Source organism: Pan troglodytes, chromosome 4 (genome assembly GCF_028858775.2).
Source record: "Pan troglodytes isolate AG18354 chromosome 4, NHGRI_mPanTro3-v2.0_pri, whole genome shotgun sequence".
NCBI lineage: Eukaryota > Metazoa > Chordata > Mammalia > Primates > Hominidae > Pan > Pan troglodytes.
In genome coordinates this window covers 156948427-156955624 of record NC_072402.2, presented here as the reverse complement: position 1 = coordinate 156955624, position 7198 = coordinate 156948427, and positions in this window count along the sequence as shown.

The window sequence follows — 7198 nt, the reverse complement described above, 5'->3', positions numbered from 1 at the left end:
CTCAAATCGTTTTCTTGGAATAGCTGCATAGTTTGGGGTCTTACATTGAAGTTGGGTGCTCATATGTGGGAGCTAAAAAAAGTTGACTCCATGGAGATAGAGAGTAAAATTGTGGTTACCAGAGGCTGGGAAGGATAAGGAGGGAGAAGGAGATGAAGAGAAGTTAAAAGGAGCGAAAATAATGGTTAGACAGAAGGAATAAGTTGTAGCGTTCCACAGCACAGTAGGGTGACTATAGTAATCAATAATTTATTTTGTATTTCAAAATAGAGGAGAAAGGTTGGGATAGTCTCAACACAAATGATAAATGTTGGCCGAGCACAGTGTGGCTCACGCATGTAATCCCAGCACTTTGGGAGGCCGAGACAGGCAGATGACTAGAGGTCAGGAGTTCAAGACCAGCCTGGCCAACATGGTGAAACCCAGTCTTTACTAAAAATAAAAAAAATTAGCTAGGTGTGGTGGCATGTGCCTGTAACCCTAGCTACTCGGGAGGCTGAGGCATGAGAATCACTTGAGCCTGGGAGGTGGAGGTTGCAGTGAGCCAAGATCATGCCACTGCACTCCATCCTGGGTGATAGAGCAAGACTATCTCAAAAAAAAAAAAAAAGAAAGAAAGAAAGAAAAGAAAAAAGAAAAAAAAAAAGAAAAGAAGAAGAACTTTTGCCTCCTGTTGCTCCCTGGAGCCTCTCTTCTAATGTGTGGAGGATAATATACTTGTCCTTCATTCATGCATCTCTGTAGCAGCTAAAGATGCCTGGGAATTCCTCCATAGATTGTCAGGTCTGAGAGTCTAAATAATATATGGAAACAATTTCACAACATCAGATGACAAACTGTTAATATTACTGTGACCACATTTACTTTGGAAGATAAAAGGACATTCCTGCACCTAGGCCAGAAATCCCCCACTACTCTGCTTTTATCTCCATCTCCCCCAGATTTTTTCTCCCCTTTTCTCTCTCTGGCCATTTTCTTTCTCTAGCAAGTGTGTTCTCTTGCCCAGCTCAGATCTACTCCCCTCAAAAAGCTTTCCCTCTCTTCCCAGTTGGAAGACAATCCTCTTCAAAAATTGAGTTCCCTCTAGAAGTTTGTCTCTCTCCTCTAATACCTACTCCTTTGCCTTTATCTTGCCTGCAGTAAGAGAGCTGAAAATATTTAGAATCTTCCCCACATGACAGAATACAGGTTCTTAATGAAGCATGCCCAGTTACTGCCCTTCTCTATTCAGCATGCTTTCCCCAAACTACTACTTAAAAACTCCATTCTCTTCAAACCTCAGAACTTCCAATATACTCCTTTGCTCTAGGCAGATGACATTGTCCCATATTTTGGCAATTCTTCAAACCTCTAAATCTACAAACTAAGGTATATTTTCAGTCATCCTCACTCTTGCTTATTTCAGTTGAGGCAGTTCGCTTCTATTTGAAGCCAACCCTTTAACTTGTTCTCCGGCTTCTTCCTTCTAAGGAAGCTTTCTATAAATCCATGATTCCCTTCTCTTGCTCTTGTATTTTTAACCTCTTTCTACTGGCTCATTCCCATCAATAATAAACATGCCATGGTATCTTGCCATCATAGCCATCACCCTTTCCTTTCACAGATGGATATTCAGAACATTGTTTACAGTTGTCTGAACTTGACATAATCTATAATTGTATACTTCTTGGAAATATTCTTTCTTTAGTGACATTCTCTCCCACTATATTATAAGCATATTCGTTTTCACACTGCTATAAAGATGCTACCTGAGACTGGGTAATTTCTAAATAAAAGAGGTTTAATTGACTCACAGTTCCACAGGGCTAGGGAGGCCTCAGGAAACTTACAATCATGGAAGAAGGTGAAAAGGAAGCAAGGCATGTCTTACATGGCAGCAGGAGAGAGAGAGAGCGTGCACGCAGGGGAACCTGCCACTTTTAAACCATCAGATCTTGTGAGAGCTCCTCACTGTCATGAGAACAGCATGGAGGAAACCACCCCCATGATCCAATCACCTCCCAGCAAGCCCCTCCCTCAGCATGTGGGGATTATAATTTGAGATGAGATTTGGGTGGGGACACAAAGACAAACCATATCAGTAAATTTTGTTAAGGAACAGACAATTTATTCACCTTTCCATTCTCAGAACCTAGCATGATATTGGCTAACGTAGATGCTCAATAAATACATGCTGAATGAATGAATAATGAATGTTAAGTAATAAGAGCTTATGATGTAACAGTTGTCCTTTGGTATTGGTAGGGGATTGGTTCTAGGGCCCCCAATAAATAACAAAATCTAAGGCTGCTCCAGTCCCTGATATAAAATAGCATAGTATTTGCATATAACCTATACACATCCTGTCATACACTTCAAATCATCTCTCAATTACTTGTAATATCTAATACAATGGAAATCCTATGTAAATAGTTGGTATACTGTATTGCTTTTACTTCCATTATTTTTTATTGTTGTCTTATTATCTTTGGGTTTTTCCCCTAATACTTTAAACCCGAGGCTGGTTGAATCCGTAGTTTTGGAACCTGTGGATCCAGAGGGCCAGCTGTACGTATTACGCTTGTAACAATACATATGAATGGATGATTACAATTTGTATATAACTCTGGAGGTACAGGAAAGTTCTGAAATGCACACTAAAATCGTGATAGATCATAGCTCTATAGGATGTATTCAGTAAATATTTGTTAGGTGAATTAATGAAATTATCTGTGGCATCATAGAACAGGCAATTTTCATCTTGTTTATATTTTTATGTACATCTGAATTTTTTACAATGATTTTACATTACTTTTATTTCTTTTTTATATGAGAAGTTCATAAAGGCATTCTTTTAAAAAATATTGAAATAACACAGATATATTCATAACTCTACTAACTTTTTGTAGTGCCTATCATTGCTTTTCTAGACTTTATACACACACATACACACATATGTATAGTTTATGTTATTTCTTTTTTGATCTTGCTCCATTACTCAGGCTGGAGTGCAGCTGCACCATCATGGCTCACTGCAACCTTGATGTGCTGGGCTCAGGTGATCCACATCATTTCGAGTAGCTTAAACTACAGGTACGTGCCAACACATCCAGCTAATTTTGTGTGTGTGTGTTTTTTCTAGGGCAGAGTTTTGCCATGTTGCCCACACTGGTCTCGAACTCTTGAACTCAAACAATTCACCCATCTTGGCCTCTCAAAGTGCTGGGAATTACAGGTGTAAGCCACCATGCCTTTTATGAGACTTTTATGAGACTTTTTAAACTCTATTTTTAGATAATTGTAGATTCTCCTGGGAATCTACAATTATCTAAACCTACAATTATTTAAAATCTACAATTATTTAAAAATACGATTATTTAAAAATAATTATAAATATATTATAATTATAAATGATAATTATAATTATAATATATTTATAATTATAAATACTTACATTACTTTATAATTATAATTTTTAATTATTATAAACTTCTGCAAAAAGAAAAGTCATTTGTACCCTTTACTCAGTTTTCCCCAGTGAATTACATCTTACATAACTATAGTACATCAAAACCAGGAAATTGACATTGATGCAATGAGTGTACATATAGCTCTATGCCATTTTATCACATGCAGATTCATGTAATTACCACTATGATCAACACAAAGAACTATTCCATCACTACAAACATAGCACTTGTGTTACCTCTTTGTACTCACATCCATCCACATTCCTCGGACCACTCCTAATCACTGGCCACTAATCTGTTTTCCACCTCTATAATTGTGTCACTTCCAGAATGTTATGTAAATGGAATCATACAGTATAAGCGTTTTGAGATCAGCCTCTTCATTCATCATAAGGCCCTTGAGATCCAGTCAAGCTATTTTGTGTATCAGTAGTTCATTTCTTTTTATGGCTGAGTAGGATTCCCTGTGTGGATGTACGACAATTTGTCTAGCCATTCACTTATTGGGCATTTTAGTTGTTTCTGAGTTTTGCCTTTTAGAAATAAAGTAGACTGTTTGTTTATAAGGTAATTCGTAATATGTTGAGACTTAAGTCTTCCAACCCATATTTTGTTTTCTGTTTGTTGCTTCTAGTTTTAGTTTTTCTGTTTTTTTCTTGTTTTTCTATTGATTTCTTGAATATTATTTTAGAATTCTATTTTGATTTGTCTGCAATGTTTTTGAGTGTATCTCTTTGTATAATTTTTTTTTAGTTTATCTCTGTAAATTTTGTAGTGGTTGCTCTAGGTATTACATTATATTTACATAACTTAAAACAGTCAATTAGCGATAACATGTTACTAGTTCAAGTGAAGTGTAAGGGGATTTATTAGAGGGATTGGCTCACACAATTGTGGAGGCTGAGAAATCTCTCGACAGGTCGTCTGCAAACTGGAAGCTCTGGGATGCTGGTAGTGTGGTGGGGTCTAAGCTCCAAGGCTGCAGAACCAGGGAAGTCAGTGATGTAACTCCGAGTCCAAGGACAAAGGTCTGAGAACCCAGTTGGTTGGGGAGGGAGGGTGACTCTTGTGTAAGTCCTAGAGTTCAAAGGCTGGGGAGCCTGGAGTTGTTTTCCTAGGACAAGAAAGGAAAAAGTGCATCCCAGTTCCAGCAGATAGAGTGACACATTCACCTTTTCTCTGTTTTTGTTCTTTCTGAACCCCTAGCAGATTGGATGGTGCCTGCCCACATTGCGGGTGGATCTCCCCCAGCTAGTCCACTCAGACCCACACACTAATCTTTGCTGGAAGCATCTTCACAGACACACCCAAAAATAATGCTTTACCAGGTTTCTCGGTATTCCTTAATCAAGTCAGATTGACATCTAAAATTAACCATCACAGTAGGTCTGCTAGCAACAAAAGCTCTTAGTCTTCCTTCATTTGAGAATGTCTTGATTTCCGCTTTATTCCTGACGCGTATTTTCACTGCATACAGAATTCTGGGCTGGCTGTTCTTTTCTTTTGGCACTTGAAAAATGTGCTTCTTTCTTCTAGCCTCCAATGTCTTAGATGAGAAATCCTGTGACTTTCTAATTGTTTTCTACTCGACTCATAAGCCATTGTTTCCCTTTTGCTGCTTTCAGTATTTTTATCTTTTGTCTTTAGTTTTCAAAAGTTTGACTAATGATGTGTCATGATGGGGATTTATTTGTGTTTATCTTGTTTGGGGTTCACTCAGCTTCTTTAACCTGTAAGCTTATGTCTTTAGCCAAATTTGGGCAATTTTCAAACATGAATTCTTTAAACACTTTTTGAGGTCTACCCTCTTTCTCCTCTCCTTCCAGGGCTCTGACAGTGCAAATGTTAGATATTTTGATATAGTCTACAGGTCCCTGAACATCAGTTCATTTTTTTTCAGTCCATTTTTTTCTCCATTGTTCAGATTAGATAACTTCTCTTGTTCCATCTTCAGGCTCATTCTTTCTTCTGTCCCCTCCATTCTTCCATCCACTGATTTTTTTTTTTTTTGGATATTGTATTTTTCAGTTCTAAAATCTCCGTCTATTTTTCTTTATACCTTCTATTCCTTTGCTAACACTTTTTATTCATTTTGAGCATGTTCTTAGTTGTTCATTGAAGCATTTTTATGATGACTGCTTTAAAACCCTTATCATGTAGGCTAGGATAACATCATTCCAACATCTGTATTATCTTGGTGCTGAATCTTATTTAAATTTTCTGTTTCAGCAGGCTTCCTCTGACACTGAATTGTTAGGAGAAGGGAGATGCCACCTCCAACCTCTCTGACTAGGGAGAGAGTCAAAGCTCTCCATCAGGCCTCCTTTGACAACCTAGGTTGGTGGGGAAGGTATCTCATTACTGCTGAGCAGGGTTGGGAGTTCAGGCTCCCCATTAGGCCTCCACTGATACCACTCTGGTTGGGAGGGAGAGGGATGCCTCATTACTGCCCCATGTAACTGAACCTAGGTTCAGCTGCTCACTGCTTGAAAGCCAGACATGAAAAATGATGGTTGGTGGAAGGAAAAGCAGATTTATTCAGATAACCAGCTAACTGAGAAGATGGTGGACCATCATTCTAAAGTACCATCTTAAGTCAAGACAAATTTTAGGCTCTTTTTGTGTAAGGGTAAGGGGACGAGGAGGGAGTTGAGATCAAGAGATGACCAATAACCACAGACATCTGGGCACCAGTGAGGGTCCACAGTGGTTGGGAACTTCTTTGTCATGTGAAAATGTTCCTATAAATCTTTAACAAAATATAGTTAGCTGTTTACATACTTCTCCTTTAATCCTAGAGTTCATTTTTAAAACTACATGATTGCTGTTTTTGCATATTATCTCAGTGTTCTAAAATTATCCTAGCCTACATGCAGGAATGAGTAAAGGCCCCTTAAAAAATGGATTAGTTATGTTAGTTCTTTTGCTATTTCACTGTTATATCCTCACGTGGCCTCCAATGACACTTTGGAGGGTGTGTGGGGGACTCATTACCACTGGAAGATGGTGAAAGTTGGGCTTCCCACTCAGCCTTCTCTGAAACCAGCCTGGTGGGGGTTTAGGGGACCCTATAGTCCATCAAGGGTGAAAGTCTAGGCTTCCCAGTCAGCTACTACTGATCGGTGGGGGTGGGAACACTCCTTTTTCTGTGATATTTGGTTGGAGTATGGCAGTGTGTCAGAGGTCTCCAAGAACACTCCCAGGTTCAGCGTTTCATTAGGAGGACTCACAGGACTCAGCATACAGTTCCTGTCACAAATAAAATGAGCAAAAGGAATAGCCTCGTGGAATGAAGTCTGGAGGAAACCAGGCCCAAGATTCTAAGGATTCTCTCCCAGGGAAATTATACAGAGCACACTTAATTTTGTTAACAGGGAACTGTGACAACAGGCATGAATTGCGTCTACAAAGGAAGATTATTAGAGAATCAGTGCCCTAGGTTTTGGGGACAGTTGATTATTGTATTAGTCCCTTTCACTGCTGCTATAAAGAACTGCCCAAGACTGGGTAGTTTATAAAGGAAAGAGGTGTAATTGACTCACAGTTCCACATGTCTGGGTTGGCCTCAGGAAACTTACAATCATGGCGGAAGGTAAAGGGGAAGCAAAGACTTTCTTCACATGGCAGCAGGAGAGTATGTGCAAGCAGGGGAAATTCAGACACTTAGAAAATCATCAGATCTCATGAGAACTCACTCAAAGTCACGAGAGCAGCATGGGGGAAACCACTCTGATGATCCAATCACCTCC